The sequence below is a fragment of the Elephantulus edwardii genome, unplaced genomic scaffold (genome assembly GCF_000299155.1).
Source record: "Elephantulus edwardii isolate Elephantulus edwardi_28Jun2011 unplaced genomic scaffold, EleEdw1.0 scaffold00016, whole genome shotgun sequence".
NCBI classification, from domain to species: Eukaryota; Metazoa; Chordata; class Mammalia; order Macroscelidea; family Macroscelididae; genus Elephantulus; species Elephantulus edwardii.
This window is the reverse complement of record NW_006399766.1, coordinates 12074508-12087430: the sequence shown is the minus strand read 5'-3', so window position 1 is coordinate 12087430 and position 12923 is coordinate 12074508. Positions and strand designations below refer to the sequence as shown.

Below are 12923 nucleotides of genomic sequence, written 5' to 3'. Positions count from 1 at the left end.
CATTGAAACAGATGAGGGAGAGAACAATTTAAAAGCGATATATGATAGGGTATTATGGTTATCACAAGAGTCCACAATTAAGGTTGCATAGTGGAGTGTACTCAGGGTGGTGAGATGGGTGCGGGGGGATTGTGTACCAATGAAAGAATTTTTCTTTTACTTTTCAAAGAGAGGAGCAAACTGAGGGGGGGAAGGGCTGGGCAGGGAGCAAAGTGCAACAATGAATGAATGGAAACCCAAAATCTCTGTAAATATTCATTAAAATAAATAAAATAAAATTTTAAAAAATCCACAATGAACTTGTGGTATCAGAAATTTTGAAAATTGGCTTTTCTATCCACTGCAATAGCCCACTTTGGGGGCTATCTTAATTGCAGTCTCCAAATACTTTAACTGCAGACAAACACATGGTCTTGCAAGTCATCAACAGCTGTGGGACCAATATGTTGTTGTTATATGCCATCAAGTTACTAGTAACTCATAGTGACCCTATGTTCAAAAGCCCTAAACCCTGCTCTATCCTATACCAACCTTACTGTCTCTGATACACGTACTCCCATTACCCCAGTCACTGAATCAATCCATCTCATCAAGGGTCTTCCTCTCTTGCACTGTCCCTCCACCCTCCCAAACATGATGTCCCTCTCTAAGGACTGGTCCCTCCTTGCAACATGCCCAAAGTATGTCAGATGAGGCTTCAGAATCCTTGCCTACAAGGAGCAGCCAAGTTTTACCCTCTCCAGGACAAACCTGCTTGTTCTAACAGTCCATGGTTTATTCAATATGCCCTTCTCCAGCATCATAGCTCAAATGTATCAATTCTCCTATCATCCCTAGTCACTGTCCAGCTCTCTGATGCATAACACACAATTGCGAAGACTATGGCCCAGATTAGGCACAGCTTAGTCTCCAGCCTGACATCACAGCTCTTCATGGGTGGAACCAATATAAGATAGCATTTTTTTCACACTGTGAGAGACAGTGGTAGAGAGAGAGTGAAGAGACCGTGGCAAGGTGTAACCAGAGGAATCCTGGAGATAGAGCCATAGTTAAAGGTTGGTTTTTTGGGTTTTTTTTGCTGGATGATTGAAGGAAAAGTTGACTTGTAACTGCTTTGAGATAAAGTTTGCTGGATTATTGAGGAAACCAGAGGTGCATTTGTGCTGCTGAACTAAACCTATACTTTCACTAATTGAGGAATTGTTCCTTGTTAATCTGGCTTGGGACTGCTAGATCAAACCTGAACTTGCATTGTGTGATATTCTTTGCCTTCCCTATGCCCCAACCTATTACCCTAATAAACCCCACAATTGTGAGTCAAGTTGCAATGAACATGGGACCCAATCATTGGTAGAAATAGGTGTAGGAGCACGTGAGGTGGCATGTCTGATCATGTAACCATTTGTATTAAGCTATGGATGTTTTATGGAAGCAAAATACTGCTGAAGATCATTTAAAAATGGCTAGAACAATACATAGAGAACCACCAGAAGCAAGATTTAGAAGAGGCTGTGGCACCAGGGTTATCACTGCTGATTTCAGATGGATCCTGGCTGAAAATAAACACCACCAGAAGAATGTCTATTAATTCTTTATTGACTATGCAAAGGCATTTGACTGTGTGGATCATAACAAGTATGGCTAACATTGAAAAGAATGAGAATCTCAAAGATCTTAATTGCACTCATGCAAAACCTATAACTAGACCAAGAGGCTGCGGGATGAACCGAACAAGGAAACACTACATGGTTTAAAATTAAGACGGGAGTGCAGCAGGGATGTATTCTTCCATCATACCTATTCAATCCGTATGCTAAGCAAATTATTTGAGAAGGGGGACTCTATAAAGAAGAATGGGGCATCATTCTTTGGAAGAAGACGCATCAATAACCTACTTGTAGATGACATAAGCTTGCCTGGTGAGAATGAGAAGGACTTGAAGCACTTGTTGCAGAAGATCAAGAATACATTTTTTTAAGAATACATTTTTAATACGGATTACATCTTAACATTAAGAAAACAGAAACTCTTACCAGTGGACCAATAGGTGACATCATGACAGATGGAGAAAAGATTGAAACTGTCAATAATTTCACCTCACTTGGTATCAGTAGTCAGAAAATCAGGAGACATATTGTACTAGAATGGGCATGTTACTAGGAGGGGCTATTTCTTGGAGAGGGATATGATGCTTGGAAAGGCAGAGGGAAAGAGAAGGAGAGGAAGGCCCTCAACCAGGTGACTTGACACAGTGACTGCCACAATGGACTCTAGTGTGTCAGGAAGTGTCAGATGGCACAGAATGGGAGAGGGTTCAGATATGTTGCTCATGGGATTGTGATGGGTCATACTTGACTCCACGGCACCACACACACACACACACACACACACACACACACAGAGATGTTATCGGTGGGGACAGTTCCCCTGTATGAAGCAGGCAGAAGTGAGACTTGGCCACTCCCATATTACATTTGCTTCTTAAACAGAATTAAAGATCAAAATTTTTACTACAGACAGGATCCAAGAGGGTTAGGATTAAAATATGTGAATAAGGCAATAAGAGAAACAAAAAACAAAACCAAAATGAGATACCATCTCACCTCAGTACAAGTAGCAAAGTTTAGTAGGGCAGCAAGTAATAAATGTTGGAGAGGATGTGGAAAAGTAGGAACTCTCATACACTATTAGTGGGATTGTAAAGTTGCACAACCACTCTGGAAGACAGTTTGCCATTTCCTCAAAAGGTTGAAAATAGAAATTCCATATGACCCAGCTATTACTCTACTAGGAATATACCCTGAGAAAATTAGAACAGAGGCACATATGAAGATTTGTACACCAATGTTCATAGTAGCATGATTCACCATCGTAAGAACATGGAAACAGCCCAAATGTCCAACCACAACTGAATGGACTGGGAAATTGTGGTACATTCACAAAATGGAATACTATGCAGCACTCAGGAGCAATGATTTAGAAAAATATTATATAACATGGGAGCTACTAGAGAGCAATCTGCTGAATGAACTAACACAGTCTCATAAGGACAAATACTGCACAAGATGCTTATTGTATAAATAGAAGGATAAGTACTAAAACATGTATGGGAACTCAAGAGGAGAAAGGTTGAGGATGGGTAGGGACTAAACCACAGGGTTGCACAGTTTGGTGTGTGGAGGGAGCACCCAGGCAAAAAGACAGGATAATGATGGACAGTGTCCAATGGTGATTCATTTTATAAAACATAATGTACTAGAATGATTGTATGAAACTAAATATGAATGAAGAATAATGTGAAACACAGTGTAAAAAAAAACCCCCAAAACCAAATCAAAGCTGCCTTTTGCTGGCCTTGTATCCTTGAGGCAGTCATTTCTTTTCTCTAGATTTCAGTTTCTTCCAACAGTTTCAAACTATTTTAAGCATTTTTTAAAAAGTTGGTTTGCAATAATTATTCATATATATCATGTTTTATACACATACTTTGTGTTTTATACAAATATATATATATATAAATTAATTATATTTTATATGTCTTGGAGAGGGTGCAGCCAGAGTGCTCTTTGAAGGCAAGAATGATGAGGCTTCGCCTCATATACTTTGGGCATGTTACTAGGAGGGGCTATCCTTGGAGGACATGATGCTGGGAAGGGTGGAGGGTCGGGGAAGGAGAGGAAGACCCTCAACCAGATGGAAAGACATGGTGACTGCTGCAATGGGCTCTTGTGTCAGGATAGCAAAGGATAGGACAGGATTCAGATATTGTGTTCATGGGGTTGCTATGAGTCGGACTCAACTCTAAGGCATCTAACAACATGCCAATTATCACCCTGTCTTTTTGAGCTCCCTTCTAACCTTTCCCATTACTTCACCCTCCCCTCCACCCACAAACTCTGTTATCCCTGTGATTTTTCCACCTGCCCCTTTTTTCTGCCCTCCTCCTCACCTTTCATATTTTTTAAATAAAATTTTTATTTTTTTTATCAGAAAATTTAGCTTTTATTATAAAAATTTTAGTCTGTGAGAATAAATACATTCATCAGGAAAAAGTAACTTTGAAAACAGAAACATTTTCAGATTTTAAGGTTTTTTGTGACTTGAGGTGTGAAGGTTTTTTTTTTCATTTTAATGAACATTTACAGAGATTTAGGATTTCAATTCATTCATTGTTGCACTTTTCTCTCTGCCCCCCTCCCCCCCAGTTTACTCCTCTCCTTGAAAAGTAAAATTCCTCATTGGTATACAATCCTCCCCCACCCCCGTCCATGCCACTAAGTAACCTTCATTCTGGACTCTTGCCATAACCATAATACCCAGTCATACATCACTTTTAAACTATTCTCTCCCTGATTTACGTAAAAAGTTTGTAAACATTGTTTTTCCACACCGAATCTTTCACATTTCCTTTACCTACCACTCCATCTATGCATCAAATTGTGCAACCCTATGATTACACCCTACTCATCCACACCCATCTGCTCCTACCCTTCCCCAGCTTTGGATCCTCATACATGTGTTACTAGTTATCTTTTCTATTTCTCTGTTCCTTTTTGAACATTTGTACATATCTTATTGAGTTATTCTATTACTTGACAGTTGTGGTCTTATGCAGTATTAGACCTTTTATGGACTGAGATCTTTCACTAAGCAAAATACTCTGTAATCTATCTAAATTACATAGTATTTTACAAAATTGTTGTTCCTTAGTGCTGCACAGTATTCCATTGTGTGAATGTACCACAATTTCTCAGTCCATTCATTTGTCCATGGGCATATGGGCTCATCCCGTTTTCTTGCTAATGTGAATAATGCTGCTATGAACATAGGTGTACAAAGAATCCATTTGTGTTTCAGCCCTGATTTCAATAGGATATATTCCTAGTAGTGGAATACCTGGGTAATATAAGATTTCTATGTTCAGCTTTGTGAGGAAATACCAGACTGCCTTCTAAAGCAGTTGTACCATTTTATAATCCCACTAGCAGTACACGAGAATTCCAATTCCTCAACATCCTCGCCAACATTATTTGTTGGGTTTTTTTAAAAAACTTTGCTACTACAGCTGGAAAGAGGTGATGTCTCATTGTTTTGATTTGTACCTCTGATTGATTGCTGGTGATAGGGAACATTTCCTCATGTGTTTCTTGGCCATCCAGATGTCCTCCTTTGTAAAAAGTTTTTGCAAGTTTTACACTCATTTTGTGATTGGGTTATCAGTCTTTTTCTTGTGGAAACCCTGAAGTAGTCTGTAAACTTTGGTGGGGTGGTGGTTGTTATTGTTGTGTGGCACTGAGTGACTTGCAACTCATAGCGACTCTGTACAACAACTCTGAAACCTGCTCTATCCTGAGCCAAGCTCATTGTCTCTGACAGACCTACACCCATTACACCATACCTCATACAGTCACCAAGTCTATCCACTCATCCAAGGTCTTCCTCTCTTGTGCTGTCCCTCCAACCCTTCCAAACATGATGTCCCTCTCCAAGAACTGGCCCCTCCTTGCAACATACCCATATTACGTTAGATGAACCTTCAAAATCCTTGCCTCCAGGAAGCAGCCTGGTTTCATCTTCTCCAGGATGAACCTGTTTATTCTCCTAGCAGTCCATAGTATATTTAGTACTCTTCTCCACAACTCAAAGGCATCAATTCTTCTTCTGTCATCCTCAGTCATTGTCAAGCTTTCTGATACATGCAAGTAACTGCGAAGACCATAGCCTAGATCTGGCATACCCCAGTCTCTATAGAGTGACACTGTTGCCCTTCAGTACTCTGGAGAGGTCCCTGACAGCAGACTTTTCCAATGCAATTCATCTTTTCTTTTCCTGCCTGCTGGTACCAAGAGTGTTGACTGTGCAGTGAAGTAAGTTGAAGCTGTTAACAATCTTAATCTCTTCACTATCATGATGCTGCCAAGCAGAACAGTTTTGCCAGTACCATTTGTTGAATAGGTTGTCATTTCCCCATTTGATAGGTTTTATTTTCTTGTCAAATATCAGTTTTGGGTTTTTTTTAATTCTTTTTGATGCACCGCATTTACTGACCAAAGAATACTCCAAAGATTCTTTGGGGGTAAACAAATCAGTATATATTAGACGTATAAGGTCCATAAAAGACATGAGTTCTTCATTTTTAAATATTACTTTCTTTATAAAAAGTGGTACTTTATAGAAACCCAAGTAATAGTTATAAAAACAAAATGTTGAGTGCTTAAGAGATAAGGGTTTTAGGTGACTGAAGAAGGAACAGAAAACTGCATTCACTCCAAAGTATTCAACTATCGAAAAAAAAAAAAAAAAGAGAAAAATAACATTAGGGCCTCACAACACCTAGAAAAGTGCAGGCGTCAGGAGGTATTTACTGACTGGCACCCAATTCATGGTCTTTAAAGGCCGCCCCTCCGCGTGAGGCCACTCTTCCAGGAAAACAGCAGCAGAAGGCAGGTGTGATGCATTTGCGTGATTCCAAGGGACCACTGGGTCGTTACCACGTGTAGCAACTACCGGAAGTGTCCGGGGCACCAGCAGAGGAGGACAGACCAAATACCAGTTTTATTATAGACAGATGGGTCCATTTCTGTGTTCTCAATTTTATTCCATTGGTCTATGTGCCTGTCATTGTACCAATATCATGCTGTTTTGGTTACTACTACTGTGTACTAGGTTTTGAGGTCAAAGAGTGTTATACCTCCCATTTCATTTTTGTTTTTCAAAAGTACTTCCCTTAGTCAGGGTCTCTTTCCTCTCCAAATAAACTTGAAAAATTTCCCTTTCTATCTCCTTGAAAAAAAGAAATTTGGTGTCTCTATTGGGATTGCATTGAACATGTAGGTTGCTTTGAGTAGGATTGTCATTTTCACAATATTGAGTTTTCCTATCCATGAACAGGGTACATCGTTCCATTTACTTAGTTCTTTTATTGGGTCTTACAGAAATGTTTTGTAGTTTTCTTTGGTTTTGTGTATCTAGTTAGGTTCATTCCCAAGTATCTCAATTTGTAGTTGGCTATTGTAAATAGTTCCTCTGCCTTAGTATTTCCATACTTGAAAGTTCCACATCTTTTGCCCTATCTGCTAGTTTAAGTGTGTTCTATTGTACATAGAGTTTTTGAAGGCCTGCTATTTTGGAAGTGGATGGCCAATCCTTCTTCCTGGTCTGTCTTAATCTGTATGCTAAGATTTAGAAAAGTATCTGCCAAACAAGCATTTTATAGAACAATGCAGATGACAGATCTTTCCAAACTGTAGAAATAGCCAGTAGTTTTACTTTTGTCCCTGCCCTTGACACGAGTCGCTTGACCCATCATTTTCCCTGCTCCACCAGGATTCCCTTCTACTCCCACCTACTCCCTTCAACGCCTATCTCCTGCTATACACTCCTTGATCTGATAGCTTGTATCTCAACCTTTGTGGGTTTCTGTGATTGCAAATTCTTCAAGATGTTGCCGATTTATTATGCTGTGATCAGTGTCCCTTGAGTTTAAGGGCCTGTAAGTCCAAATATGAAGCTCTAATGTTAGGGAAACTTTCTTATTTCAGATGGTTCTGAAGAAAAGTCCTTTCCCTTTAATTTCTGCTCCAAGTTTAACTTCTTGTGGTTTGGGCATCTTCCCTTCCATTTACAACACATGTGATCACAATATTTCCCAAGGGAGGGTGATCTGTCCTATACATCTGATATGTAGTATTCTTTCTCTGGCCCGAGGGCCCCAAGGACTCCAGGGGGCACTTTGTTCCATGTGCGTACTGCTGGGACAGCCTACCTGTTTGGATGGTGGAGACTAAGGTGTGTCTGATACATGCCATGGTCTTGGCAATCACTAGCTATGCATCAGAGAGCTGGACAATGACTAGGGATGATAGAAGGAGAATTGATGTCTTTGATCTGTGGTGTTGGACTGCTAGGAGAACAAACAGGTTTGCCCTGGAGAGGCTGAAGCCAGGCTACTCCTTGAGGCAAGGATTCTGACGCTTCATCTGACATACTTTGGACATGTTACAAGGAGGGTACAGTCCTTGGAGAGGGACATCATGCTTGGGAGGGTGGAGGGACAGTGCAGGAGAGGAAGACTCTCGATGAGATGGATTGATTCAGTGACTGGGGTAATGGGAGGTAGGTGTGTCGGAGACAGTGAGATTGGCACAGGATAGGGCCAAGTTTAGGTCTGTTGTACACAGGGTCGCTAGGAGTCGCAGGCAACTTGACAGCACATCAAAACAACAACAACGTTGTAAATAGTATTGCTTTCTTAGTTTCCTTCTGTGTTTTCTTTGTTACTGTGGAGGAATCCTACTGATTTTTGGATATTGATCTTGTATCCTGCAATTCTACTAAGCTGGTTCACTAGTTCAAACAGGTTTTTTGGTGAGTCATCGGGGTTTTCCATGTCCACTATATCTTCTGCATGTAGTGACAGTTTAACCATCTATTTGCCAATCTGCATGCCTTTTATTTCCTTCTCCTATTGTATTGTCCTAGCAAGTACATTCATACAATATTGAATTGAAGTGGTTACAGTGGGTATCCCTGTCTGATCTCTGTTCACAAGAAAAACGCTTTTAGTCTTTCTCCATTGAAAATATTGGTTCTTGGTTTTACATATATACTTTTCAGCATATTGAGGAAATTTCCTTCTATAACTATTTTGTTGACTGTCTTAATCAAGAAAGGGTGTTGGATTTTATCAAATGCCCTTTCTGGATAATTCCAAGGATCATATAGTTCTTTTTCTTAATTTTTTTTTATTTTTTTTATCATATAGTTCTTATTACTTGCTTTGTTAATGTGGTGAATTATGTTGTCTTATGTTAAACTATCCTTGCATACCTCTTATGGATTCTACATGGTCATGATGAATTATTTTTGTGATGTGCTTTTGGATTCTCTTGGCTAGGATTTTTGCATCTATGTTCATGAGTGATATCGATATGTAGTTTTCTTTTTTGGTAGTATCTTTGCCTTATTTCAGCTTCAGAGAATGTCTCTGGGAGTCTTCCTTCTCTTTTTAAAAATAAATTAAGTAGGATTGGGGATAAATCTTCTCTGAATGTTTGGTTGAATTCAGCTATGAAGCCATCTGGTCCAGGCCAAGTGTTCTACATCTGACCATGTCAACCTGGGTAGGACTTGAGTTTCAAGGAATTTGTCCTTTTCCTCTAAGTTTTCAAACTTATCAGAGTATAGCTTTTCATAATATTCTGATACTACAGATTTCATTTCCTCTGGTTCTGTTGTGACATCTCTTCTATCATTAATTAATCAAGTTCCTAGTGTCTTCTCCTTTTTTTCCTTGGTTAAGCTTGCCAATGATTTGTCAATTTTATTACTGACCCTTTTGAAAAACCAGCTCCTGGTTTTGTTGATGGTATCAATTGTTTTTCTGTATTCTATGTCTTCGATTTCAGCTCTTGTCCTTTCTTCTAGAGGCTGTGGGGTTAGATTGTTAATCTTTTTCTATTTGATAAAGGTCATTGATGTTCCTTCTTTGTTTTTATGTGTTTGCCTATTGCTATGAACTGGCCCCTGAGGACTGCCTTAGCTACATCCCAGAGGTTTTGGTATGTTGTATTTTCATTATAATTTGTTTCAAGGAACTTTTTAGTCTTTATTTTTTCTATAACCCTATCATGCTCTAGCAGGGTGTTATTTAGCCTCAATATTGGGATGTGCACATGCATATGAGTGTGTGTGTGTGTGTGTGTGTGTGTGTGTGTGTGTGTTTTACGTTCTATCTTCTTGTAGCTAATTTCTAGTTTTATGGCATTGTGGTCTGAAAAGATACTAGGTATAATTTCAATGTCTTTCAATTTTTTGAGGATTGCTTTGTGCCCCACTATGTGATCAATTTTAGAAAATGTGCCATGTGCACTTGAGAAGAAAATTAATTGAGTTTTAGTTGGGTACAGTACTCAGTATATATACACAAGGTGAATTTGGATGAATGTTTAATTAGGATCTTCTGCACCTTTGTTAAGTTTCTTTTGAGTTGACCTATCCTTTGGTGAGAGGGTGTGTTAAAAGTGTTTTCATAATTAAAAAAGTCATTTCTAGATCGATCTTGAAATACAATGTGGTGACAGGTTAATATCCATATGGATACAAGAAATTTCAGTGAATACCACTTGTTTTTCGTTGTTGTTATGTGCCTTCGGGTCACTTGTGACTCATAGCCACCCTATGTACAAGAGCCCTAAACCCTGTGTCAACCTCATTGTCTCCAATTCACCTACTCCCACTACCCCAATCACTGAATCAATCCATCTCATCGATGGTCTTCCTTTCCTGCACTGTCCTTTCACTCTCTCAAACATTATATCCCTCTGCAAGGACTGGTCCCTCCTTGCAACATGCACAAAGTATGTTAGACAAAGCTTCAGAATCCTTGCCTCCAAAGGAGCAGCCTGGCTTCACCATCTCCAGGACAAAACCTGTTTATTCTCCTAGCAGGACAAAACCTGTTTATTCTCCTAGCAGTCCATGGTATAGTCAACACTCTTCTCCAGCACCACAGCTCAAAGGAGTCAATTCTCTATCACTATCCCTAGTCACTGTTCGACTCTCTGATGCATAGCACGCAACTGCGAAGAATATAGCCCAGATCAGGCGCACTTAGTCTCCAGCCTGACGTCGTTGCTCTTCAGTACTCTGGAGAGGTCTCTAACATCTGACTTTCCCAGTGCAATTCATCTCTTGGTTTCCTGGCTGCTGGTACCAAGAGTATTGACTATGAAGTCAAACAAACTAAAACTGTTAACTATTTCAATCTTCACCACCATACTGATGCTGCCAATTGGCTCATTCAAATATATGCATCAACATTTAGAGCCAAAGAGGAGGAAACAATATTTCTACCAACTTTTGCAGTCAGAAATTGATTGATCATACAATCAAGATGCATTAATAATAATGAGTGACTGGAATGCAAATGTTGGGAACAGGGAAGAAGGATCAGTAGTTGGAAAACATGAATTTGGTGACAGAAATGAAGCTGAAGATAGAATGATAGAATTCTGCACATTCAATGATTTATTTATAGCATATACCTTTTATGAGAATGGTATGCATAGGAATCAAATTTATTATTACATCTGTGGGAAGAATGGCTGGAGCAGCTCAGTATCAGCTGTGAAAACTAGGCCAGGCACTGATTGTGGAACATACCATCAACTATTCATATGCAAGTTCAAGCTGAAGTTGAAGAAAATTAAGTCTATCCCACTCACATTTGAAAACCACACCAATGAGCAAAGACCAGATGAGCTGTGGGAGGATATCAAGGATATCATCCAGCAAGAATGCAAAAGGCCTTTAAAAAGACAGGGGAGAAAGAAAAGACCAAGATGGATGTCAGAAGAGACTCTGAATATTGCACTAGAGCACTGAGAAGCCAAAGCAAAGAGAAGAAATTAAGGAGCTGAACAGAAGATTTCAAACGTCAGTTCAGGAAGGCAAAGAAAATATTATAACAAAATGTGCAAGGATCTGGAGGCAAGGATTCTGAAGCTTCATCTGAAATATTTGGACAAGTTACAAGGCGGGATCAGTCCTTGGAGAGGGACAGCGCAGAAGTGGAAGACCCTTGATTAGATGGATTAATTCAATCACTGGGGTAATGGGGATAGGCATGTCAGAGACAATAAGATTGGGAAGGGACAGAGCAGGGTTGTACATAGGGTCACTATGAGTAACAGGCAACTCTGACAGCATATAACAACAACAACAGATCTTGATGTTTTCCTTTTAGGGTCTAGTCTATTTGGTGTTCACTGAGCTTCCTGAATGTGGATTACCTCATTCTTCATAATACCTGGGAAGTTTTCTTCTACAATTTTCTTCACAATTTTCTCAGTGGTTTTCCTATTCTGCTTATATTCGGGAATTCCAGTCATACATATAGTATTCCTTTTGATGTTTTTAATGTTTTCTTCATTTTCTTTACATCTCATCTCTGATTTTACTTCTAGTATGCTTCCGTTGAGGTTCTTGTCTTCCAGCTCACTGACTCTGCTCCATCTCTTCTGTTGTTCTTTTTTGTCCTTTAAGCATGGTGGACATTTCTGCCATTTCAGTCTTAATATTCAGGATTGCATTTTCATGTCTTCCTGTTCTTTCCAGTACTGTGTTAACTGTACCCTCTCTACACTGTGATGATTTTTTTAAGCTCTTGTACCTCTTTATTTATAGTTTAAATCCTTTCTTCATCTTTTTGTATTTTCTTCCATAGTTGTGCAAGTTCCTCCTCATCAATATTTTTCTTCTGGTTCTGTGTCTTTGGAGTATTTGCTTTCTTAATGGTTTCCATTTTTTTTATTCCATCATTTGCACCTTCTTCCATGGTGTTGTTATATGCTGCTGAGTAGCCTGCGACTCATAGCGACCCTATGCACAACAGCCCTAAACTCTGTCCTATCCTGTGCTAATCTCACTATCTCTGACACACTTAGCCCCATTACCCCAGTCACCGAATCAATCCATCTCATCGAGGGTCTTCTCTCCTGTGCTGTCCCTCCACCCTTCCAAGTACGACGTCCCTCTCCAAGGACTGGCCCCTCTTTGGTACATGTCCAAATTATGTCAGACGAAGCTTCAGAATCCTTGCCTCCAAGGAGCAGTCAGGCTGCACCCTCTCCAGGACAATCTGTTTGTTTTCTTAGCAGTCCATGGTACGTACATTCAATACTCTTCTCCAATACCACAGCTCAAAGGCATCAATTCTCCTTCTATCATCAAATCTCCTTCTATGCATAGCAAGGGACCGCCAAGACCATAGCATGTATCAGGCACACCTTAGTTTCCAGACTGACATTGTTGCACTTCAGTACTTTAAAGAGGTCTCTATTCACAGACTTTCCCATGCCAATAAGTCTTTTAATTTCCTGGCTGCTGGTTCCAAGAGTGTTGACTGTGGAGCCAAGCAAACC

At 39.7% G+C, this 12923-nt stretch overlaps 1 protein-coding gene across 1 annotated transcript in view; it reads right to left on the bottom strand.

The window, feature by feature from the left end:
• The window catches only part of SLC25A14 (solute carrier family 25 (mitochondrial carrier, brain), member 14), a 75145-nt gene that overhangs the window by 20409 nt on the left and 41813 nt on the right, over positions 1–12923 (bottom strand). The window lies entirely within an intron of this gene.